This window comes from Ciconia boyciana, chromosome 1 (genome assembly GCF_034638445.1).
Source record: "Ciconia boyciana chromosome 1, ASM3463844v1, whole genome shotgun sequence".
NCBI lineage: Eukaryota > Metazoa > Chordata > Aves > Ciconiiformes > Ciconiidae > Ciconia > Ciconia boyciana.
In genome coordinates this window covers 218,365,872-218,392,377 of record NC_132934.1, presented here as the reverse complement: position 1 = coordinate 218,392,377, position 26,506 = coordinate 218,365,872, and the positions used below count along the sequence as shown (strand labels likewise).

At 43.7% G+C, this 26,506-nt stretch overlaps 1 protein-coding gene across 9 annotated transcripts in view; it reads left to right on the top strand.

Annotated features, from left to right (window-relative positions):
- The window catches only part of FAM168A (family with sequence similarity 168 member A), a 207,247-nt gene that overhangs the window by 44,605 nt on the left and 136,136 nt on the right, over window positions 1-26,506 (top strand). For 4 of the 9 annotated variants that reach the window (XM_072850950.1, XM_072850943.1, XM_072850945.1 and 1 more), the window contains one exon: window positions 9,908-10,000. The exons of 4 other annotated variants lie outside the window; for them this stretch is intronic. The gene's annotated coding sequence lies outside the window, so the exon portion shown is untranslated. Of the gene's footprint in view, window positions 1-9,850; window positions 10,001-26,506 lie in introns of all 9 variants that reach the window. One more of the 9 variants, XM_072850944.1, reaches the window with a different exon arrangement.

The window sequence follows — 26,506 nt, the reverse complement described above, 5'->3', positions numbered from 1 at the left end:
CTCGATGATCTTAAAGGTCTTTTCCAACCTAAATGATTCTGTGATTCTGTGAATGGGTAGATTACAAGGATATAATGGTGGGAGGTCATGTGGAAATGGTGCAATGGTGGGAGACCATGAGGAAAACCTTGCTAAAGTCGAGGTAAGTGCCACCCACTGTGCTCTCATCGTACGCAGAGCTGGTCATCCCCCTGCCAGGGGCAATCGGGGTGTGATTGCTGTCATCCTTCAAATCTGATATCGAAAGGCCTTGCACTGATATTGGCCACCTTCCTCAGCATCCTCGGATGTGTCCTGTCTGGTCCTGGGGACTTCTGTGTGCCTGGCTTATTTAATTAGTCCTTAGTTTATTCCTCTGCCGTCTATTGAGGGTAGCACCTGTCTCCCCAAACTCTGCTACTAGGCAGTGTGTTGAGCCTAATTATTCTGATAGAGTTTGGAGATTTAAGAAAACACCTTCTTCAAAGACAGACTGTATAAATTGAAGTAGATTAATAAACTAGACTAGAACATAATGCCATTTTCTATTCTAAACGTAATAGTGACAATCAAGACAATCTAAACAAAAATGACAATCAAGAATGAGTGCATTTGTCTCCAGTGTGTATTTTTCTGGATTACAAAATGTAGCAAATGTGGTCTATAGCAACATTTCTTTGTTAACTGGCACGTTTGAAGGACTGGCCTTATAAGAACTAGTCTTTTGTAAACAGATGTAAATATCAAAGCAAATCAGATCTCACCCTGTTTGTTTAAGTCTCTCTTATCTGCTGATGTGAGTTCAGATTAGAGTGGCTGACTTACTTAAATACCTTGAATCCACCCATCCTGCTGCTGCGTCGGCTCCCAGCTCTGCACCTGAATCCTCTCCGGCGCTGAAATCCAGAGCTCAACGGCAGCAGGGAGCTGAGCCGCACAGGCAAAACACTGATGATATTTCAGTAGCAGTTGTTCTTTTACCAATATTTGGCTCTAAAAGGAACCCCTCCAGTATTCCAGTACATTAGACGGTTTTTTTTAATCAGTAACTGGCGAGTAAGTAAAAATGGGGATGGGATTTGCTGCTTTTCCTAATCTCGCTCTGCCCTTCTAGCCTTGATATGGCATCCTTCAAGCAGGAAAGTAATTCTAACAATATAGTGGAAGAAATGATGTAAAAGGGAGGTGTGGCCAGGGGTGATACTCAGCAGATAAATACTGACATTAGTCACTTGTCTTTCTTGCAAGCCTAGACAACAGGATGTTCCTGGAGGAAGGATGATGGCCAACTTTGCCAGTTTTAGTGACTTAGAATCATAGAATCATAGAATGGTTTGGGTTGGAAGGGACCTTAAAGACCATCTAGTCCAACCCCCCTGCCATGGGCAGGGACACCTTCCACTAGATCAGGTTGCTCACAGCCCCATCCAACCTGGCCTCGAACACTTCCAGGCATGGGGCATCCACAACTTCTCTGGGCAACCTGTGCCAGGATTTCACCACCCTCATCGTAAAGAATTCCTTCCTTATATCTAATCTAAATCTCCCCTCTTTCAGTTTAAAGCCATTACCCCTTGTCCTATCAGTACATGCCCTTGTAAAAAGTCCCTCTCCACCTTTCTGGGAGGCCCCCTTCAGGTACTGGAAGGCTGCTATAAGGTCTCCCCGGAGCCTTCTCTTCTCCAGGCTGAACAACCCCAACTCTCTCAGCCTTTCTCCATAGGAGAGGTGCTCCAGCCCTCTGATCATCTTCATGGCCCTCCTCTGGACTCCCTCCAACAGGTCCATGTCCTTCTTATGTTGAGGGCCCCAAAGCTGGACGCAGCACTGCGGGGGGGTGTCACCAGAGCGGAGCAGAGGGACAGAATCACCTCCCTCGCCCTGCTGGCCACGCTGCTCTGGATGCAGCCCAGGATACGGTTGGCTTTCTGGGCTGCGAGCGCACATTGCCAGGTTATGTTGAGCTTCTCATCAACCAACACCCCCCAAGTCCTTCTCCTCAGGGCTGCCCTCAATCCATTCTCTGCCCAGCCTGTATTTGTGCTTGGGATTGCCCTGACCCATGTGCAGGTCCTTGCACTTGGCCTTGTTGAACTTCCTGAGGTTCTCATGGGCCCAGCTCTCAAGCCTGTCAAGGTCCCTCTGGATGGCATCCCTTCCCTCCAGCGTGTTGACCGCACCACACAGCTTGGTGTTGTCAGCAAACTTGCTGAGGGTGCACTCAATCCCACTGTCCATGTCGCTGACAAAGATGTTGAACAGCGCCGGTCCCGGTACCAACCTCTGAGGAACGAACGCCACTTGTCACTGGTCTCCACTTGGACATTGACCCGTTGACTCTTTGAGTGTGACCATCCAGCCAATTCCTTATCCACCGCATGGTCCATCCGTCAAATCCACTTTCCTTCCGCACTTTTCTTACACCTCTATTTCACACTTATCCTGTATGTAAGAAAAAAGGTTGCTCTGCATGATGTTTAATAGTCTGGGTTTGCAGAGTATTTTAGAAACTCATTGCATGCCTTGAGATGTTGAGTTGTTGTGTTATCTTGACGTTGAATTTTCACGGATGTCCGTGACGTTGCTAGTGAAGCGTGCGTGCGTGCTCCTCTGCTGGCTGGGGAGCATGCTGCTCCCAGTCCCTTTTCAACCTTGTCCTCCAAAAACTCTCTCTTCCCTCTAGACTGGCCAAAGTCATCGCTGGTGATCCCCAACCTGCTTCCACCAGCTGGACAGGACAAGTGTCAGCGATGGGTCTTTGCTTGCCCAGCTCTTGGCAGGAGCAAGCTCAGGAGATGCAAGCAGTCCTGGTAGTCCTTCTCTCCTGAGCACCACCAACGTGCTGCGGCGTTTGGGGAAACGAGGGGTGAATTTCTGCTTGTGCCGTCCTTTTCACTCAGTGCAAATTCTCTTGGCTGCATCTTGTATTTTTTCCTCCGCGGTGAAGCATTTTTCTTGGGAGTTTCACTCCTCCTCTGCTGCCTGTTCCCATTGCTGGGCTCCCTTAACTGCGCTGGTACAACTATCTGAGGGGCCATATGGTGAACCAGATCAGTGAGCAGCAAAAAAAGGTTATTTTTAACCCAGATCAGTTCACTAAGCTGGTTCACTGTACAGCTCCGTAGCAGTCGTGTTGGTACAAAGACAACTGGCAATTTTTGAGGGGAGGAAAGACGGGAAGGTGCTTCCAGCCAGTAATGTCCCTGCGGTTTCCTGCCATGTTTTCTGCCTTCCAAAATTATTTCTTTCCATGCCTTTATTTCCTGCCAGGTATTTTCACAGATGTTTTGGCTTCCAATTGCTCCAGGTGGATCTCATCTGATACTTTTTTTGCCAATACCTCTGGTTTCTCAGGGTTTGGTTTTGATTTTTTTTTTATAGTGCCCTGAGAAGAACTGAACTTGGCTCCATTCTGGATAATCTGTGTATATTCATTAACATTTTGCCCTATTCTTCCTTAATTTAGCTACTAAATACGTTAGGCTCTATGACAAATCTCTCTAGCATCCTTTCTATGGTATCTCCTTGCTCCCAACTCAATACCACACCCTTTATAATTGCCTTTAAGTTATAGTCCTTTAATTATTCACCGTGTGAGTAAAGGTGTCTGAATTAACTTTCAGAATGAAGCACTGTCAATGCTTTTCTTAACGTCTGAATAGATTGTCTGCTATGTTCCCATTAATCCCTCTTTTGTAATGCTGTGAAGGCTTGTGTTAGAATGTTTTTCTCAGATTTTATTTTATTTAAATAGAGGTGAAGGTCAAACAAGGCTGCTATTGCTGTAAGGTTTACTTTTATTTTTAAGACAGTGGCTGCATATATTTTTTTAATACTGAAGCTTTCCTATGTTTCCTTTTGAAGGTTGAGTGTTGTCAGTAATGCAGTAAATTGTTTCCTTCAGTTAATATTAATCTTACATAATTAAATTGTTTTCTTTTGCCTACAAAGTCATTTGTGACTTAGAAACCTCTAAGTGTCTTAGAATATATAAATTACACAAGAGAGAACAACTAATCCAGAATCAATACTTTAAGAACCAGTTCTGAAAAATTGATGAAAACAGGAGGTAAATAACTTCAACATCTACTTTTGATGAATTTTTCCTGCTGGAATTAGAAACGTGTTTGTTATAAGGACAAGCCCGATGTACAAGGCTACGCAAGCTCAATGTCAGGCCTCTCTGCTGCCCCAAGGGACGTTTATTCTCTAATCTCAGTCAATTTAATTTTATTTATTGGAACCCAGAAAATCCCTTTCCATTTTGCTGGGTTTGGATACTCAGAGAGTTAAACACAAAACGTTGTGGAATAGGATTTAAAGGAAGGTGCCTGGCTCCAGTCAAGCATCATTAGACCTTGTCCAGTTGGATTTTAGCTCCTAATGTTTTTCTCTTCCTTCAAAAATCCCAGTCTCGGTGAATGTCCTGATGGATGGCCATGCAATTCAAGGGACTCAAGCGGTATGGAAGGTTTTTGAGACGGAAAATTGGCTCATGAGGAAAGTTTTACAGTACTGTCCAACTGAATAAAGTTATTTTCTCAGTGGAGAATGCTGTATTTTTACTCTCCAGCATGTCAGACACTTAGTGAATGTTTTTATCTTCGTTTGATAAGTAGTTGTGGAGTGTATTTTTAAATGAATTATGCTAACACTATTTTATCATAACAATCTCCCATCTACCAAGGCAGGTTTTTTAATCACCACATTCTAATTAATTCTTAATCTGTTTTATAATCTGTGTACCCAGCTCCTACCACTGGAGTCCAGTTTTATAGAAAGAAGAACAAAAGTAATGGATAAAAAAGGGGAAGAGAAGAGCGATTGAGAGAATCATTAGAGAAGAATGATTGTAATAAGATCGTCATAATGGTGCCGGTACTAAAACAAAAGCAGCAAACTAAATTTTGGTCATAAGGAGGGGAGGATAGAATTAAAATGAAATATATTGTTTCGCTGCTTCAAATACCACATGTAGTTGATGAAGATATTAGGGAACAAGTTTTCTTACTAAGTAGCTGCAGTAATCTTACAAGGAAATGTTAAGGGATTTAAACTTTTTCACACCAAGAAGAAAGTGGGAGGGGAGGGAGGACTTCATTATGGAGTAGGCTGCAGGAACCCGGTTAGGTTTCTTTGCTCAACTTGATAGAGGTAAATTGCTTTAAAAGCTAGAGCACGTCATCTAATAATTAGGAAATTAGAAGTTAATGAGAAACTTGCGCAAAACGTATTCTACGGGAATTAGTGAATTTATTGAGCAAGTTGGGGCAACTTTGGCTCTAGAAAAGGAGTTGGCAGGGGTTGGTAGGAAGTCAAACGTAGTAAGCAGGAGCTGGAAGAGCCTTGAGACTCAACTGAGATGGTTTATCCACTTGCAGTTGCAAAATCTGGTGTACAAGAAAAGAAGGCAAAAATCTGCGAGGACTGAAGAGAGAAGGTTTAGCAACATCCCGTATCTCTAAAAAACCCAAACAGGACAAACCCCTCACCACCAAGAAAAAAGCACCTCCCAAACTCAATAAGGCATCCAAGTGCCTTCTTCATGTGTCTCAGCTGGTCAAAGGACCTTCTTCATGTGTCTCAGCTGGTCAAAGTGCCTTCTTCATGTGTCTCAGCTGGTCAAAGTGCCTTCTTCATAGGTCCCAGCTGGTCAAAGGACCTTCTTCATATGTCTCAGCTGGTCAAAGGACCTTCTTCATATGTCTCAGCTGGTCAAAGGACCTTTTTCATTACATCTCAGCTGTTCGTGGCTGGCAGTGCCCTTGCCCGTAGAGGGGGGTGCCTGGTGGGTCAGTGGATGAGGATGGTTCCAGCATCTCTTCCAGACCCTCTAATATCCAGATCATAACTTTAAAATAAAAAGAGCAATAATACTTGCCAAGCATGAAAGACTTTTCTAGCTAGTGAATATTTCTCCTTTTCTTCTTTCCATATTTCATTTCAGGAAAAACCTGCGTAATTTTTTCAGGCAGTCCTACCTATGGTAACGTTGTCAGCTCAATAACCGGGGGAGCTGGTGCTCTACCTTTGCTAAAGGAGGTGGTTTCCAGCTTTCCATCTGTGTTTGCCTTGCCTGAGCTTGCTGGTGTGAGATCAGCATTTGGCTTCCCATGGTACCAAGGGATGATGGCGATACCTCCGTCAGCTCTGAAACTGAGCCTGCAAGAGACCGCCGGGGTGGCGGGAGTGGGAAAAGGCAACCTGCCTTTTTTGGGGAAGGCAGGGTTGTTTTTTCTTTATTCTTGAAGTCTTTGCTCCTGCTCCCTTTTCTTTCTTAGTTCTTTTAATAGGTGGAGCAATAAGCCCAGTTTAGACCTAGAGACAACCAGGAAAAAAAGAATATTAACACTGATGAAGAGAGCCGCCTTCTTCCCTAATGCTCTTCCCCAAGGAAGCAGTAATAATATTTCCTTGATAAGGACTCGTGTGCTGGATAACTGCTCCTTTTGATTCCTAGATGCTTCAGGTGAAAGCTCCAGCTAGCTCTTCAGGGAGTGGCACATAGTTTCTATAGGTGTGTACTGAAGGATTTTTAACACGTTGCCCAGCATTTTTACATGGGTAATTAAAAATGCCTTGTTACAATTTAAATGTCCACCCTAGATACGTTGGATGCCTGCTGGTCTTCAGCACTAAAATGAGTTTATTCCCTTTGCTTGCTTTTTTTGGTTGTTTATCTACAGAGAGGCAACTTTTTCTCTTTCCTTTCTACCTGCTCCTGTCCTGCGTGGAGGTGACTTTGGCAGATTTATTCAGCTTTCTGCAAGAGGCTGAGGTTTCTCCAGCTCCTGTTCCTCTCCCGCCGGTTTCAGAGGAGCGAGGTTTGCTGGTAGAGCGGCACTAGCACGCTGTACGGGGGGCTTTGATGCCATCGTGGGGTTAATCCCAGCTCACACTCTTGATGAACGAGGCTGTGCTGGCAGAACTTCCTAATATTGTGCTATTTCCCTCAATTTTCCAAATTAATACCTCCTCGCGTGTCATGCTTTCCCTCTTTAAAATTTGTTCTTCTCATTCTCTAATGAACGCCTTCGTACTTCTACTCAAAGGCCTTGATTGGGACTGACTGCATTTGGGCAAATATGTCTAAATTTTGCGTGTCTATGGCATCGCTGTGGTTAGAGAACGTGGCGGTCTAGGACTCCAGCTGAAGAGGGGTAGGAGATGGGGATACAGCACAAAGCAAGAGAGGATGGTGAGGAATCTGACGCAGCTTCGGTTACGCTGACGTCTCGCGCCTTCTCGCACACTCCAGTTAAGTGAAAGATCCACGTGAAACTAGATTTCTTTTGTGTTAGTACTCGTTTAAATGATTTCTCTTAAATTCTGACCATTTACGACTGGTGTTTGGATGGTGGCTGAGGGCAGCGATGTGTGTGTGTCGGCAGATGGATAGCCTCCATCTCTGGGCAGCTCGTCACAGCTTCTCTCTGCAGTAGCAGCATCCAGTTATTATGAACCTAATCGTTTTGACTTCTGGTCAAGAAAAAAACAGAAAAAGGACCAAAAAAACCCCCCCAAAAGGGTGATTCTACTGAGTGTCTGTGTGGCAGCACAATACAAGAAGGTATTGATGCTGTTGCAGCTAAAGAAAGATCCCACCGACGAGGTTAATGGGAGGTGGGTACAGTACTTCTGTCTCTTTAGCAGCTAGAAACGAACAAAAACGTGAACTTTCTGATAATCCCCCGGCATTAAAGGTTGCTGTAATACTGTCCTCCTGCTAAATCGAGGTGGTGCCTGGAAACCGTCATGTATTCAGCACACGCAGCGGTGTCGGACACGTACGGGGAACCTTTAGTATTTGCTAAGCAGAGCTTATTGACTTCCTTGGCCGTGCGCAAGTGTAAAGATGTAAAAATGTTTCAAACCTTGGACTTGAAGCAAATTTAGCTATCAAACCGGCTGTGCTAAATGAAATAGGAATGGCAAAGGCATCGAGATTCGAGGTGTAAAAGCGGTGGAAAGAAGTTGATCCCGTGGTTGATGCTGAGCCTGGTGTAGCTGGCAAGGCAAGTTGCTGAAGGGCGGAGGAGGACTTGGGGGAGGTGGTTTTCTCCCCCATTTGCTTGGACCCAGGTTATTTTCTGCTTCTTTCTTGCCACAAAAGGAGTCATTTGTTTAATTTTACAAAATGTTACTGAAGCTGTTGGAACTGAAACTGCAGCCCACGTCTTCTTGATAAATGACTGTGTGTATTCCTGGAAGGAAGTTAAAACGGGGCTGCGTTATATTTGGTACCTCCCGAAGCACTGAGGCTACTTTGAGTACAGAATGTGCTCAAAGAGAGATTAATTTGCCACTGCAGAGCTTGATGTGATGAGATTTGTCAAGTCGTCGTTTCTGCTGGAATTCACTTACGCTTTCCTCTCTCTCCTAAAGATGTTTGCTTATATATTTTAGAGTCATGTCTTTGAACTGGGGGACCATAAAGGCAAGTCGAAAAGCCTAAAACCAGGATTAAATTCCAAGCAATGAATGTGCTTATTATAAGGTGGCAATACAGAAGTCAAGCACCCGTACAACAGGTGGAAATACGACTGAGCCGTTTCCCTCGGCGCGCTCACGCTCTTGGTAGCAACAGTACTGGGAATATCTGGACGTTTGAGCATCAGCAGGGTGGGTTTTGACTTCTCTCCAAGGATGCCATCTCAGATGGCTTTGTGGTGGTGGTTTCCTGTAGTAGGCGATTGCAGGAACTTCAGTAAAAATGCAGATTTATCTTTTTCATGCTGGGTTTTTTCATGCTGTTTCATTTGCTGGGCTTGAAGGGCCTCTCGATGTAATGCTGCGGGGAAAGGTGGGATGGATTGCGCTCCCAGAGAAACTCTCAGTTGTTTTACTGGATTCGACGTTTTCTGCGTCCTGTTTTCTCCCCGTGAGTGTTTTTTGAGTGAATGTAAACTAATACTGGATCGGTGGTTAGAAGCAATGAAAAAATATTTAATGTAAACCTTTTGGTGCTGGGTTGATTAAAATAAACAACTGTTATAAGGAGCACTGGTCCTGGTTTGTGAACAGTAGGTTTTCTGTTCCTCTGTGTAATGCATAAAGCATGTGGAGCTGCTTGAGAGCTTTTTTTTGTGCTGTACTTTATTTTGAGGTATTTAGTTTTCAGTTCTCTGAGCTTTTGTGTCAGCTGGGAAGGGAGGGTGTAGGAGTAACGTGTAAAACTGTTTGGCTAAAACCTGTTTAGTCCCAAATCCCGACAAATAGCTGGTTAACAAGTATTTAAATGAAAGCTTGAACTTTGTTTTCTCCCTTTTGAAAGCTGAGAAGACCCTAGTTCTGATTTCATCCGCTTCTGATGCTGTTTGTTTCCAGTTTCTATGCAATTCTTCAACAGAGTGTAGGCAAAGCATAGTTGATGTAGACTTTGTGCAAGACGCGCCATGTGAGTATTGCACCCAAAGTCATTGAGCTGTAGCGTAGAGCTGCAGACAGATTTCGTGTCTTGATTTGAAGGTGCAAATGTTTAATTTCTGCCGTCTTTTTCTCTATACGTATGCTGATGGACAAATGTATCCTTGGTATTTTTAGGGGGAAGAAAATTGAGGGAGAGGTGCAGTAAATATACATATTTACTCCCTCTTATTTGTGGGAGAGGTGCAGTAAATATGCATATCTATCTGTTTAACGACAGCAGGTAGGAAGCATGAGTTGCAGACCATTCACATCATGCCGTCTTTTTTGCAACTGCTGGTCTTGTGGCCAGCTCCCATATCCCTTCCCTCTCCTCCTCGTACCCTGCATCTCCATCGCTCCTCCTTTTTTGACTGCATTAATTACATGTAGCCGTTCCTCCTTTTGCTCCGGTGGAGATAAAGACCACTCTTTGCTAGAAGGAGCCGTGTTTTCTGTCCGACAGGTTTGCCCGCGGAGCCTCACGGGTCTCTCTCTTTCTCTCTGTCCGTTGCTGCTGCAGAGCTGTGGAATGCTGTGAAGACTCACTGCCCTGCAGCCGTAGGCAGACTGCTCTCCGGATTATCTCCATCCGAAGGAAGCTCATATCCAAGAGGTATCAATTCATGTTTTATGTGTGCCCTTCAATTGTAGCGCTTGAATTTAGATACTCCTCCAAACACCTTTTTCCCTACTCCCTCCCCAGACAGAAAAGCTTTGGATGCCACGGAGATTGCAAGTGTTGATTAAAAAGTGTTGGTGTTTGGTATGGGTTGGACCCTTGTTTATATTAAATGGACTTTGGTACAGAACCGCATTACATTTTAAACCAAGCAAGTAATTTCTGGGTCAAGAAATGCATAAGCTGAAGCTCCAGCAATGCTGTATGTCTAGCGTATTTTATCGTGTTGATTTATAAAGTTAATAAACCTAAGGTAGTCAGCAGCCTGGAGTAGAACACACAGTAGGTATGCGGTGCTCCTATAAAGAATTGTGAGAGTTAGGGTTTTTTTAGTGTTTATTAGTCTTAATATCTTCTTCGTAAATAATTTATTATTGTTTTATATTAGGAAGAAGGCAAAAAGTACTGCTTGTGTGTGCTAGCTGGGTCAAAATCACTGGGTTGGCAAAGGCATGATTCCTGGTATAAAATTCTGTCGTTTGCCTGTAGACAGGCAAATTATTTTCTAATAGTTTATGTTGCAGCCTTTAACAAAAGAAAGCTAGAAATAATTTTTTAAACTATAAACTTTGCAGTGTAACGTGGTCTGTAAATTGGTTGGAGCAGGTTCTATCTTAACTATTTATTTTTGTATATGGTGCCTAGCATTATGAGACCTGAACAGGTCAAGCCCTCTAGGCATTTATATATAAAGAAAATCGCATATGTTATAATAGTGTTATAACATGATATACAGCTAGCTATTAAATACGCACATACCACTTCAGGAAATCCCGGTGCTGCACACAGTTACGGGCTGGAAAGTACGCTGGGCAAATGTCACTGTGTGCCTGCCCTGGGTTTAAATTTTCCCCTAGGTATTCACACTTGGTTGTTGTGGCAGAGAAGACGCTGGGACAGCCGAAGTGTCAGTCTGACCCAATCCAGCTGTTCTTGTGCAGGAGTATGGAAAAAACAGGGTTGACTTTTTTTTTTTTTCCCTTTTATATGTTTTGCTGCTTGCTTAGTAACATGAACTTTAAATGTCAGCTGCCAGGATACCCACTGAGTGTTCTGCTCCCACTCAAGTCAGATTTGCTGAAAACCAGATGCAGACAGACAACAACAGTGCTGACGGATGCTCTCTGCTCTTGGATCCGCTACGCTGCACCGGGATTGAACATTTAGGCATGCTGTGACCCTCATCCTCCCAATATTTTAGCACGCAGAAGCGCTCCAGCCCTGCTTGGGGAAAAACCTGCCCTGATTAACATCCCTGCTCTTTGGGTATGGACAAAACCAGGCTGTTGTTTCTTCCTCATCCCACCCTCAGCAACCCAGCCTGTCTTAGGTGGGATGGGACAAGTGCCAAGCATTTCAGAAAAGCTTTGTTCGTCCTTGCTTGTGCCAATCTTGAAGCAACAGTGATGGCCCCCTTTCCATCTCCCTCTTCCCCTTTTTGTTGAATAGCATGCTAGAAAAAAGGATAAAGGAAAAAAAAAAAAGGGACCTTTATGCTGCTCCTGTCCCCTTTTTCTGCCCACTGCTCCCCATATCTCCAAGTTGAAGTAACAGTTGGGGCTGTTCTGCCTTTTCTGGGCCTGAGAAACAGAGGTCCAGGGCAGCAGAAGGGAGAGGGGCAAAGCCAAGGGTGTGCATTTGATGGGTTGTGAGGCAGGGAGAAAACAGAGGTGGAGACTGAGTTGCTCAGACTGGAGGAGTGGGGCTGGCATTGATGGAAGATCTGGCAGACAAGATGTTTTTTCAAACGAGAATACGTTGTTAAGTGTTGGCTTTGCATGAGGGAGAGAGCTTCAGGTCCAAGGGGCTCCTGGTCCAATTCAGCTCTAGATTAAGAAACTTAGTTTAAGCTTTGTGTGTGCTGGGTGTCTGAGCTCCCAGCCTGGTCCCTGGAGATCCCAAGAGTGGAATTGGTGGAGCTTAGGGAGATATGCCTGACTAGCTGCTGGTTGTCCTCTTCAAGCTGATGGGAGTTGCTCTCCAGGCTGTGACTGCCCCGCTTGGGATCTCCACCAGCCATTTCAGACATTTACTTTTCGGGTGTCTTTATCTTGGATTGAACCTCTCCCTTTTAGACTCATGATGGTAAACAGTGTTCAGAAATCAAAAGGCGGAAGAAATTGAGTTAAACTCTTAAATGTGCGTATGCCCAACTTCTTAACTTAGTTTACTTAGGTTAGGTTATTTCCTGCTCGGGAAGCACCCCACTCCCCCAAATCCTCAGTGGAATTTCAGCAATTAAATAGTTAATCACTGTGTGTGTGTAAAATCCATGTGTATCTAAAAATACCTCTCTCATATGTGTAATGGTTTGGTTTGATGTAAATATTTTGAAATGTGCTTTTACGTTAGGCTGGTTTTTATACAGTGTGTGCCAGTGGAATTTGGCGTGTGGTTAACTGGGCCTGGACTTTATATATTTGCTCCATTCACCTCAATGTTTCTGAACTCATCTGGAAAATTTCTGATCTTTAGTCTCCTGACCATTTATGCCAGTTTGATGGGGTCCATTTGATGGTCTTCGTTGGGCTGGGGACGCACCAAATCCAGAGATGAAGCACCTTGCCAGCAGGTGATGGATACTTCTCTGCTGTTGGGGCATGACCACCTGACTTAGCGATTTTCTTTTTTACTGCATGAGCAAATTCTTTGTTCACAGATCTTAAGTTTTCTTGAATTGCCAGCTCTGTTTTGGAGAATAAATTTCCTTTCAGAGAACATATAATATGGAAGGTGATTTCTGTCAAGCCAAGTTATGTACCGCATCCAGCTCTGGGGTCTCCAGTACAAGAGAGACATGGACCTTTTGGAGCGGGTCCAGAGGAGGCCACAAAAATGGTGAGAGAGCTGGAACACCTCTGCTGTGAGGAAAGGCTGAGAGAGTTGGGGTTGTTCAGCCTGGAGACGAGAAGGCTCCGGGGAGACCTTATTGTGGCCTTTCAATATATAAAGGTGGCTTCTAAGGAAGACAGAGAGGGACTTTTCACCCAGACCTGTAGTGACAGGACAAGGAGCAATGGTTTTAAACTGAAGGAGGGTAGCTTTAGACTGGACAAAAGGAAGAAATTCTTTAGGATGAGGGTGGTGAGACACTGGAGCAGGTTGCCCAGAGAAGTTGTGGATGCCCCGTCATTGGAAGTGTTCAAGGCCACGTTGGACGGGGCTTTGAGCAACCTGATCTAGCGGAAAGTGTCCCTGCCCATGGCAGGGGGGTTGGACTAGATGGTCTTTGAAGGTCCCTTCCAACCCAAACCATGCTGTGATTCTGTGTAGGTCCCAGGATCCTACGAGACATTGTATGATTATTTAAAAGTGAAAGGAGATCCCTGTCCCTTGTTCCTGGTGGAGTCTAATGATGGTGATACCAAGGACAGTGGTTCATGTTCCCTTCTGTACTTTGGGTCATGTTTAGAATCATAGAATCATTAAGGTTGGAAAAGACCTCTAGGATCATCTAGTCCAACCGTCAACCCAACACCTCCACGCCTACTAAACCATGTCCCAAAGTGCCACATCTACACTTTTTTTGAACTCCTCCAGGGATGGTGACTCCACCACCTCTCTGGGCAGCCCCTTCCAATGCTGGACCACCCTTTCAGTAAAGAAATTTTTCCTAATATCCAATCTCTAAACCTAGAGGAGGGAAATACATAATATTAGAACATTAACAATGTTTTAAAATGTAGCCTTTTATCTAGTCCGGACACGCTGTGGGTTTTTAGCATGTTTATTTCCATGTGCTCCATGACACAGCTGTGTCTATGAACATGTCTCTGAGTCAGGAGCACACTGCTCATCCGCCCGACTTGGTGTGACTGTATCTACACTGCAGTAGTCTGTAAGTAGATGGGGCATTAACTGGGGCTCGGGAATATTGCCTGTCACTCCAGAGCTCTTTAATTTGGAGATATTTCAGTCTTACATTTTAAGAGCTGACGCTAGTAGCTGGCGAGAGAACGGGTGAGACTCTTAGCTTGAGGTTGCTGGTTTTCTGATTCAGCTGCTGGGCTTGAGGGAAGAAAAAGCTTGCTGTTGTCTGTGGGGTGTATGGGTTTGGTTGTGAGGGCAGGTCAGGGGAGCGGTGTTTTCCACCATACCACATCACCGAATCTGTGCTGAGTGTGTGATATGCTTGGGCATTTCCTAAGGATGCTCTTACAGCGCGAAGAGCTGCCTCGAGAGCAGAACCCTCCAACGTGTTTCTTCTGCTCCTCTTGCTTCTGGTTTTGCCCAGAAACCTCTTGCTGTATTGGAAGAAGCAGGGAAGTGGGCACTCTTGGTCCATAGTGGAGAATGTAGGTACTCTTCTTTCTCTTAAGCTGTATCTCCTTCTAAGAGTCATGGAGCAGCAAGGCTCTTTTAAACGTTCATCAGTTGAGACTGTTCCAAGTCCCACAAGGTGTTGGATTTTGGATGGATTCCCTTTTTTCCCTCTCTCCTATGCCAGTCACAAATATTACGGGGTTTGGAAGGCTTTGGGATCTGTAATTACTTTGCCCATCCTTGCTTCATGGGAATTTTCACTTCCTGATAAGAGTTTTTGTTCCTTTATGAACGCTACTGTAATGCTGGATGTATCAGCGAAAGGAAACCCCCTCTGTGATGTACCTAAATATGCTGTAACATATCACATAGGGAAACTTCTTCCCTGCGTAAGCTGACAAATTTATAAAGATTAATGACCCAGCATTTCATCCGAAGTAGCATTTGTGCAAATGCTTCTCTTAGTCAGGTCTACTCCCTTAAAAAAAATCCTCTTTTAATGTTTTTGCCTCAGTATTTTGTGGTGGTCGGAGTCACCGGCTAATCACGCACACACGAACTGTGACTGCGGGTCCCCGAGCTGGGCTGTGTCCCTTCCCATACCCACCGCAGCTCTCCAGATGAAACCCGCGGTGGCCTTTGCCTGTCGGTGGTGCGTGATGGACGCTGTGCCGCAGGGATGCATTGGAATCGAGTGCCAGGATAGGAACATCAGCCTGAACGTCCCACGATGATTAGTTTGGGGCGCGGAGGAATTATTTTATTCACAAAGCGGCTTCATGATTCTTTATGGCTCAATATTGCTGATATACAGTAGTTGTTAGAGGAGTGAGACTTTGTTAGGAAGATGACATTTCCCATAACAAGGAAAAAAAAACATCAACTGTCAAAAACTGATTTAAAAACAAAAGAAGGTTTTAATAAGATTTATGGACATACGTAGCAGAGAAGATCTCTGACACCAGACTTTTCAAGATGCTCTAGACTGACTTTCTACTTACGATCTATGAGTTTATGTCCATATTGAAGTGTGCCGTAGATATTGCCCTGCGGTACGCGGAGAGCGCACCAAAATACTTTTTGTCTGTCTACTCAGCCAGAAAGACACAGTTAGAGTCGCTTTGCTTTCTCTGAGTCTAGGATGTGAGTCGTATCTACCTCTCTTCCTAAAAAAATACATCTGTATCTTGAAAGCTTTGTGGCCTTGACGTCTTTTTGGACTGAGGTTTACCACGTGGGCATCTTTTTGTAGCCCTGTGATAGCTGCTTCTCTTAGAGGCCAGACTGATGTCCAGCAGACTTGCAAAGTGAAAATCCCAATTGGCCGCTGCAATGGAGAGCAAAATGGATTTCAGAAACAACGCAAAAATGGAGATCTCTTTTTCCTGATGAGGGGAAGAAACAAAACCCTAATGAGAACTCTTCAAACGATGCATCGAAAGGAGGGCAGCACGCTACAGAGAAGCAGCGGAAGGGCCTTGCCAAATGGGTGACGGTAGGAGATCTACTCGAGGACCGATTTTCTCTTCCTGCCGAAGAAGTGCAATAGCATGCTCAGTTCTTGGAGTCCCTGTGGCTGAGATGAGATTATAGGGAAGCATCCAGTACGTTCCCTACGCCTTTCTGTAGCGCCTTCCCGCAGTGTTTGCTCCACGTTTCTGCTCTCACAAAAGCCATGCTGGAAGCAACGGCCTTTCTTTCAGATGTATAATTTACCACCTCTTCCCGGTGTGCCAGCCTTGTTTGTATTGATAAATGAATGTTCTCTGTGTACAGCCTGCAGATAATTCTGCTCATCGAGTACAATGCTGCTAAATATACCTGTTTCTGATTAAGTGCATTTGAATTTGTGAGTTTGGTTAAGAAGCTACACCTTTCACAGATTCTTTTGTTAAGTCATAAAAGCCACGCGTTCTGATTTATAGTGCCAAAAGGGGTAAACTGACATTAAAAGCATTAATTAGTCTTGGTTGACTGCACAAAGAATAGAGTTGGTGTGAGCCAGCTTTTGATTTAGCCCTTTGTGGGCCTTTGATTTTTGCCTAAGCTTGTTAAAGGGTCTGTATCTCTGGCTTTTTCATGCTAGATTGTATAATTAGAGTTTAGTGTGAAATACAGTGATTGGGCTTGAAGAGCAAGAGCCCTGTACACTTATAAGCAATAAAGTTGTACAGCAATTGCCAGAACTTTACGTATATTTTAATAGAGCAACGTTCTTTTGAAGACGTGGGTGTGATAACGTGGTATCGTTAGGTTTGCAGTAACAATATCCAGAGGATTTGGTGTAAGCGGTGGGCACCCTTGGTAAACCTCAGAAAGGATATATTCTCAAGAGCCTTGGATTTGCCCGTTGTGCAGTACTTCAGCAGCACGTGGACGTAACGGAAGTTTTGGAAACTGCGTCGCAGGTAGCACCGATGTTTTTTTGTTTTCCACTACATCTTCACCCATTTCCTACAGGCTAATAGGCAAAAAACCCCCAGACCTTGCAGCATTGCCTGGGTTTTATACTTGGAATTCCTACATTATGACGTTTATGAGCGTATTTCAGTATATGGTAGTTTCTGTAGTACCCAATTCTAGCCATCTGTTCTCCACACAAAAGTTTGAAAATTAATTGAAATGTAAATTGTAGGCCAAGTCATTGTTTTTTTGTTTTTTTTTGTTTTTTTTTTTTTTTAAATAGAACTTCCATAATTATGCTTGACTGCAAAAAAAGACTACCGCTGGTATAATTCTGATAATTGCCTCTGGTTTGTTTGTGAATTAAGATTTCCCTTTGTCCATATAAAGTTTCCTTCTGTCTTAGGTATTATCACATTAACTGCTCTATAAAAAGAATGTTGGACTGGGTTTCCATCCCAACTTGCTAATACTTGTTTTTAAACCAAGTTTTGTTTAAACCAACTTGTTTTTAAACAAGATTAAAGAGCCAACAGTTGCCCAGTGTGCTACCTCCAGTACTGCCTTCATTTCCTTTCTATGACTGCATGTATTTATTAGAACAGTTGGCCGTGGGCATGTGTGATGTTGCTAGCGGTGACCCGCTGTAGAAATGTTTTTTAAGCATGCAAATATCCTCTGATCCAGAAAATGTTGAGTCCTTAGATGAGGGAGAATGGTGGAATACATCTGAAGCTCCTCGGCTTAACAAAAAGCCTTCTTTGGTTTCCTGAATATTTTATAGGTGTATAATGACATACTGATGTCTTCTATTGTAATTTGTATTTTAAAAGATGTTTGCGCTGCAAAGTAGTCTGCTGTTCTCTGTAGGCCAGTTCAAGGTTTGGCAGCTTTGAAAGCATAATAGCGTATGCTTTTCCTTCCTCCCGCCATTAATCGTGTCAGGAGAAACCCAATAGCAACTGGAGCCCTTCTCTGCAGGTAGATGTTAATGATGGCGATGTTAATGATGGCTTTATTAAAGGGTATCACGGGTTCTGCTGGAGAGAGCCTCCTGGCTTCTGCTGGGGTTAGGACACAGCGAGAGCTGTCATCTCTCTCCAGATACCCTCGTGCTCGGCTCCTAAACCCATGGTGTATCGTTCAAAACGTGTCCACGTGCTACCTCTGGCCCCATGGCTGAAAGCTGCCGGGCTATGGACTAGCGCGTGCCCACACTTTGCTGTCAGGGTGCTGCCTTTTTCCAAACCTATGGAAAATTCCATTCTGTTTTAAATAACTTGAGTTTCGATAAGTGAAGGTGGAAAGGGACCTCTGGTTTTTGGCATTTAAGCAACGTTGGAAGGCAATGCTAGGGTGGGTTTGGGGATTTTTTTGTCATCTTCCTCTTGTTCAGAGTCCTTGCTTGAATCCATTTATGACTGGAAATGGAAATGAAAATAGAGCGCCGTTGCAAAGAATTGTGATTATCATTCTGCCTGGTCCAATAAAGGGTTGGGGTTAGAAATAAACCTCTATTATTTGTTAAATGACAAATTAGGATTGTTTTTCTTTCTTTTTTTTTTTTTTTTCACAAGTCGTAATTTAAAAATCGGACAGCGGTACAATTCGTTACATCGCTGAACATTTAACCAAGCCTCAAATTTTGGGTACCCAGTACTACATCGTGAGTTTCCAGGTTCTTTATGGAGATAATATGACAAAACAGAGGATACATGTGGGTCCCCAGAAGCTCTGCGTCGCCGTGTCCTCTGCAGCAGGACGATGGTTTGCACCTCTCGGTGAGACTGATGATGAGAGCTGCTACTAAAGCTTCCACTTGTCCTTGGGTGGGATTTTTGTGTTTGCTCAGGGATGGATGCAAAAAGAAGCATTTTCAGAAGAGGATGTTGCAATTAAAATAAAAAGCGTGGCCTGCCCAAGTACATACCTGTGTTAGTGCTGGCAAGTGCATGTGCTGCTTCACCACCAAATTAGTCTTCGTTCCTGAAGGATTTTTGCAAGCACTTGCCTGCTGAGTATCATCCCCTCGCTCATTATCATCATTGTTCCCTCTTGCTCGGGCTTTTTCTTTCATTATGTAAACAATTTCTAATGGGTCCTTCCTTCTTCGCTATCAAATAATGGCAAAAGAGAAAATTAGTAATATCTGAAGACTGACTTTTCATGAGGCAGGCTGAGTTTTGTAATAAAAATGATTGCTCCTTGCCTGCTCAGTTAAACTTCAATGATAATTTGTCATCTCTGCAATATTTGCTTTTCGGAAAGAGTTTAAAGCATACGCTTCTGCTTCAGATATTAAGTTTGCTCATGATTATTAGTGTAAGAGAAGGCATGTGATATGCTATGGGGGCAGTCCAGGAGAAATTTCCCCTTTCCTGGGAAGCTCGTAATCTAGAGTAGCAGAGAGGAACTAGGAATTTGGGCTCATGTATTTGAGTTTGGGGAAAAGCCAGCCTTTAACAGGGACGGGGGGAACGGGGGAAGTCAGAAGAGGACTGTGCAGGCAGGGCAGGTAGAGGACGTGGGCAGAAGAACAGCAAGGAGGTCCTACGACTGAGTCTTGGCAGGAAGATGCTTTTATTTTCATGAGCCTTGTAAACATTGCTAACCTAATTTCTTCAACTATATTACAGGGCTAGGTGGTAGGGAAGACAGAGCAATTCTGCAGGGACCTTAGTTCTAGATTCATTTAGAATCGGGAGTTAGATGTAAAACAATAATTAGGATTTAACCATTTATTTTCAAAACTTGATATCCTAGAGAAATCGGGCTTTTGCCTTATGCTCTCTGTGTGAGCATTTCCATTCTGCAAACTTTGGAAGTCTGGTAAAGGAAGGAGAAGTCTTGGAGATGGTTAAATCTTAAGACTTCTAGGTCTCAGGAAAATACTGCAAGTTAAAGGAAGAAGACTTTTTGTAAGTGAGTAAAGTGGCAACATGAATTCACACACAAGGTGCCAGAAAATCTTCAGTGATCTGATAAATGCCCTATCATGGGAGAAGCTTTGTCTTGAGTTTCCACTTGACCAAACTCAATCCACGTGAGAAACACCTCCATGGGAAACCAATGTTCAAGGAGCTCCTTGTTTTCTATTTTCTTTGGGTTTTTTTTTTTTTGGTGTGTGTGTCATTGAATTAATTCACCCTATATCTCGAGCTTTTTTCTCTAGGGAAAAAGGTAAAAGAATATTTTGAGTGATGAGGTAAGATTATGAGAGTTAGGAGTGGGGTAGTTGCATGTCATTTTGGAAGTGTTATATCTGTTCAAAATACGCTCTCCAAGAAACCTTAAAATAGGTATTTGCTCTTTCCTTTCCTGCAAAAACCCAAACTGAGACCTGCTGCTTGGCCATTTGTCCAGTTGTCTTCAGGAAAGGGTAACGGAAACAGAATTTCCAGAATTGTGTGGGTTTAATTAGAGTGGTGAAGGGATTTGGGAGGACTGGAGGCAGGATTAGGAAGCTGTTGTAACAGGTCTTAGACAACCTTGAGAGAGGGGGACACTCTCTCTGCCGTGCTTTTGTTTTTGGTTGGGCTTTATGTACTTATTTATTTGAATTAAAACCATTTGGAAAAATTTGGTAGTGCGTTTATACCCTAGAAGAAATCCTATGCATGTGTCTGAATGGCTTAAATGTAGAAAATGAGACATCTGGGGACGCAGCTATGCACCTCGAGAGGTGACGGTGGTTGTGGAGGAGTTTGGAGTATTGAACTGTAAATGTCCTCTGAGCATTCAGGGAAATGGAAGCTGCCTTTAAACTGCATTTTTAGCAAAACTTGCTTCCTAACAGCAACACAGACAGATCTAAAATGACAAATATCTTTAGCAGCGTGGTAAGGGCTGGTTCTTCCCTCACTTATCTGTCAGTTTGTTTAGGCTCCCAAGTTTGTTGGGAGCAGTTGATAACATCGTTAGCGCTTGAAGCAGGGTAAAGAATGCGGCTCCTTGATCCGGTGCAGTCGCTGTTGATACTCCTGCCTGGAGAAGAAGCAAAATGCTTCGGGCCCGAGCTCAGGTTCTGACAGGTAAAAACATTTCCATTTGCTTGAAAGAGCTGTATGCCCTTCTGTCTTCCCCGAACACATCTCGGTCCTTGGGGCAGTGAGTTGCCGGCGTCTGCCTTGTTTGGCGGACAGATTTTTGGGTAAGAATGAAAGCCGTTGGGCTTCTATTTTGTTTTTCACTCTCAGTTGGCACATCCTTAGAAATAAAGTCCGGCGTGTTGGCACCACCGGTGCGCAGGGCATTGCACCCTGTGCCGGTACAGCCAGGAAAGTGTGAACCCATCACCTCTTTACAGCCGCAGCCTGAGGATGGTTATTCACAGCTACCACAAATGTTTCGGTCTTTGACTTGCCGTCATTTGTTTCCCTTCCCCACTTGAAGGAAGTGGTTCTTTCCAGTATGAGAAGCACTAAATTGACTCAACTACTTTGTTTGTTGAAGTAGTACTTTGAAGTGAATCTTTGAAGTTTCTTATATGATCTGGGATTCGATTAGACCACTTTTACCCAGCAGTCTCATAGCAGGGATTTTATTTGGGAGAATCTCACTACCTATTTCAGCTCCAACAAGTATAAGCAGCCCTTCCTTCAGTTTTAAGGCTATTACCTGCTCCCATAGTGCAGTAATTGAGGGAGTGGAATCATACCGATGCCTAATAAAAACAAGTTCAAGCTACAGTGGAATCGATTCAAATACAGGAGGAGAGGCCCTCTTTCTTGAAAACTTTCTATAAAGTCCACTCTGTCCTTCTTCCAGATATCTGTGCTCACATTGCTGTTTTCAAGTTGAGATGTTGAATAACCTAATAACGCCTGGTACACAGAATATTTAGCTGTTTTTTTTTAAATATATGTGGTTTTTTTTTTAATACAAGGGGAACGAAGGAAGGAGAAGGCACCTTTTAGTTCTGCCGGTTTTGATCCTAACTCGCACGGTTTTCAACATTCACTTTTAATACTTGACTTGTGCTTGAGCTTGCAGACGTTATGGGGTCATCCGTGGTATCAGCAGAATCTCGCTGGTCAGCTTTTCGAAGCATGTCTCTAGCGTTAAGTCTCAAACTGGAAAGGTAATCCCCTCTGGAGTCTTGACCTACTCTCAAAATTACTTTCTCCTTCTCTTTTGAGCCTTTGGGTTCTATTCCGATGGTTTTTTCCTCTTCATCAAGACAGCTTGCTTAATTGCTGTGACTGCTAGGCAGAAATCTTACTCTCCTGTCTTACAGGCCTCCTTTTCTTCAGTTCCTTCATAATAAACTAGTTTCTGGAACAGGGCCAGGCCTTTAGCCCAAAGTGTCTTCTAGCTTTCATATCAAACGAGGAACAGCACAACCAGATTTCTGTCCTAATCCCTCTTCCCAAAGACAAAGACATCGGCACTGTCTAGACATTGGTGTTCAAAAGATTTTATTAGCTTTTTCCCATGTGTTAATTCAAGGCTGAGGGTTCCCGCTTTCTCCTTTTCATCCCAGATAATAGTCCCCAAAGTCTCCCAATCTACCATTGCTCGATGGATGAAATCCCACGTACAGTTTTGGACAGAAGGGTCCAATTTGGGAGTAGGTGCTCTGTGCCCCTTTGGAGCAGAGTCAGTGAAACAAGACGTGGTGAGTTCCAGCTGGTGGTCCTTGTGGTGTACGGACTAAGCGTTTGTCATTTAAAATATATATATTTATTTTCATATCAAATGCTGTATTCAGTCACAAGATACTACACAACACCTGCTAGCTGTTCTTAACCTTTTATACTTCTTTTATGGCTTGCTTCATGCAACATCCTTTCCTTGGGTCCATGTTGTACAGTGGGGGAGTGGATCCTTACAAGCTACAGATTTTGAGTAGGAAAAGCTAACAACTTAGCTGGTTTCCCAGTCCTTTGAAATTTTCCTTCTACTGATGGCAGGTTTTGACCTTTTTTTTCTTTGGAAGTGTTCTGCTGGGAAGTTTAGCTAATGAGAGATCATTAGGATCCTATTTTCCCTTGGATGTGGTCGAATTATGTAATGAAGAAGAGGTCAGGTAGAAAAACGTTGGGAAAACTGAAGACAAATTGGTAGAGGAGCAAAAGCTGCCTTAAGAATGTTGTCACAAATTCTTTTTGCCCAATGTTCTCCCTCATTTTGGAGATGGGTTCCTTACGTATATGTATTTCCCATTTTTTATGTTAAAGTGTAGAAATAGTGGTCTCCAACCAAAACAGCCGATGCATTCTCTTGAAGATGTTAAAAGCTTTTCCCAGTTTGTCAACCTCCCCGAGGAAGAATGCGTTGGATCCGTGAGGGTGCTGGCCATACTCATCCCCACACCGAGACCCATGGCTGGCATGAATCTGCAAATAAGTGAGGTGCTGCTCTGAGAGGAAGAAATGTAAACAGGTGAATTAGTAGTTTAAAGGCTGCAGTTTGACGTAGCGAAAATGTAAATGGGAGAAAACCAAACAAACTTGAGGCCCTCTTGGCACTGCAGTGTGTGCCTTTTGCCTGTCTGTCAGTCCTTCTGGATGTCACAGCTGGGGACAAGGAGAAACGTTGTGCTTTGTGTCTTGTGTACAGCTGAGTGTGTAATCTCTAGTTAAAAATAAAAGACAGCTTGATGTCGAGATTGCAAGTTCAAAAGGCGTAACGGGGCTGTACATCACTAACCGCACTTTCATTTTCTTCTATATATGTGTTCTATATATCAGCAATATTTCTGTCCAGGTTTCTCTCTCTCTAAAAACACCCTTCATTTTGGGAAGTGTGCCTTGGTCTGAGGGCTGAGGCAATTTGGGGGGCAAGCAATTTCTTATAACTTTAGCCACCTAAAAGTGAAGCACCTAGTTTCTCGTCTAGGCTCCTCTCATAGTTCATGGGGACACACAAACATCTGCAGCACGTGGTCATCCCACCTGCTATAGACGGTTGTGTTAAAATGGGGTGAATTTGCCTTTGAAGGTTGTTCCAGTTGATGATGGAGGACGTCTGGACCACTAATGTACCTTAGATACAAAAATTTAGATGGAGGTAGGTAGGGAAGATAAGTGGTACCCTGTGAGTCTTGCCTACATCGGTCGCTGCTATTGGATATACACATGTGCTTATATAAGATATTTAATTAAAGTTAGTCTTCTTTATAAGAACCTAAACCAAGTACTGTAGATCAAATGATCTATCTAGGAATTGCACGTTGGCTTTGAACCTCTGTCGGGTGGCCAGTATCCTATTTCTCTTTTCTTAAATGGGGCACTGAGAGGACTTCGACCTTGCTCAAGGAAGGAAAGCTGGTCATAAAAATAACTTCAGTGCGCTGTCCTCCAAAAGCTGGACAAGACAGATCTATGACCATAGCGTAAGCTGCAGGCTTGTTTCTGAAGGGACTTCGAAACAGGCATTTTGGAAACGATCATGGCAGCGCTCTACATTTGCAAAGATGCTGTTGCCTTAGCTATGGGCAGGTCAGGTTTGAAAGGTTTTTCTGCAGCAAAAATGCCTGGAAAAGAACGGAGAAATTTGCTAGTCATCACAGGTTAACACGAAAATGGTTTGTCAATGGACTGTGAGGGTTGTTTCATAGGTACTGCTTGAGGATTATTTTTGTCAGTTCATTAAAGGTTTTGATGGGGATTTATAAGCTGATGGCTTTGGTTGCTCTGGTGGACTTGGTTTTGGGTTACTAAATATTTTGCGTTTAACATTCAAATAACGTGGGATTTCAGAATCGGTAGCCAATTCTCTTGTTGATTTAAAAAGGATTATAGGCAGAAAGCTTACAGACTACCGAAAGTAATGGAGTGTAATGACGTTGTATAGGAAGCCCACTGCAGCTTATTTACCATCACTTGCTTCCTTTGATGCCTCCCCTCCATTTAGCGGTCTCTCTCTCCGGATTGATAACGCTGGCACGTCACCGGAGCATCCTCGGACTCCCTTTCCCCAGCTGCCGACACGGAGGAATGGCGAGTTCTTCTCGCCAGCAAACCTGCTCGTTGCCTCCCAGAGTGTCTCGCTGTAATTCAGTTATGAATCATTGCTTTATTTGTCATGTCAAGCTCCAGCAGGACGGTTTAAAGTGCTTTTAGTCGGCAGTAATTTGAGGCACTCTGCCAAACCGTTCAGTTGTTGTCAGAGCTGGCGGTGGCTGCAGCTGATACGATGATAAAACGCGTCCTGACTGCAGATTATTGCCGCGGTGGCAGGAAGGCTGTTCATTTTTACATGTGGCAGGCAATAAGAGCTAATTAACAAGCGTATGAATTTGTTGGGTTTATCCCTGGGGATTACAGAGTGGGTGTAGGTATTCGAAACTGTTAATGTATATATTTTACTGTCTTTTATGGTTTTAAAAATTCATTTTCCCGAGTGTTATTTTACGCTGAAAGTGTATTGGCAGAATATGGGTCTCTGTAGTGCAATCAGAATATTTTCTACACAAGAGGAAATGTGTATTAAATTTTTCTCCTCAAACAGAAAAGCAACTTGCTTTAAGGGGGGGGGGGAATCTTTTTGCTACCTTAAAATAATTTGTTGGGAAAAAATTACTTTTTTTGTACACAGGTTTTGTGTCTGCAGGATCCCAGCTGAATGTCGTGTAGGAATCGGCTGGTGCTAATGCTGATTTAAAAAATAATCAGAATTGCTTGGGCACAGGAGGTTATCAGTCAAATATTATTTAGAGAAACTGTTCTGACGTGCTGCCTTTAATACCTCACTGAGGGGTGTAGATGGGCAATAGTAGGAGTAGTGTGTCAACAGTAAAATCATTACTTTTCTCCTGATCATTTAACTAAATCAATTTATAGTAGGAATGTCCGTGTTGGTAAAATGGAAGGAAAAACTTATCCGTACACATATGTTGTTCTTGTTATCATCCCCCAGCTCCAGACCTCGCCGCCGCTGCAAGGAGAGCAGTGCGGGATGCCTTGCGGCTCTGCCTCCGACTATATGTATTTTTTAAAGAGTTCCTCCTCCTTTCTGCTGCTTTGATTCTGCTTTTTCCTTTGAAAGCCAGACATGGAGCTGAACCTTCGGTTCTCATTGTCATTGTCACCTTCTGTGTCCATCTTTTCTAAAATTTTTTTTCAATCCCACCTGTGAAATAGGTGCGGTTTTAGAAAAGAAAACCCAAGTGCCAGGTTTATGATCGGGTTTTTGTATCACTCCGCCGTGGCTCGCCAATGAGTGTCGGCCTCAGAATGGACACAAACGGGTTTACCGGCTCTTAAATGTTTTTGCAGGATGATAAATTTAAAGCAGGGGGAATTAAAACGTAAAGGTAATGCATCCGAGAAAGGGTGTCTCGCATCTGGAAGAATCGGTCGTGTCTTGCTGGAGCTGAGCTACAGGCAATTTTCTGAGACCCAGATTGGAGCTTCAAGTGCTGCTGTCCTCTCGTATTTGCTTTTTGCCAGTAATGCAACCCGCTCAAAATAACAAACCGAAGCACCGAAGTTCAGTATTTAGACTTGGGAATACTTGGTATGGGATGATGCTACGCGGTTGGGTTTTTCTGTGTGGCTGTTTTCCTGCCTCCCAAAGCTGAATGCGCTGGGAGCTCGGGGAGTTGTCATCTCATGCCGAAGAATAAGGCACGGCTCTGAAAACCTTCAGACTTAATATCTTCAGGAAAGACGAATGATAAGGGAAGGAGCGTGCCTTTCCTTGGTTAGGGTTAGGGTGCTGCCCAGACTAACTGGGCACTAACATCCGAAGGGGCCAAACCTGCTCTTGGAGGTCCCTTTCCTGCCCTCCGCTCCTCCCCAAGCTCCTCAAGGCAACGACAGGTTTCAT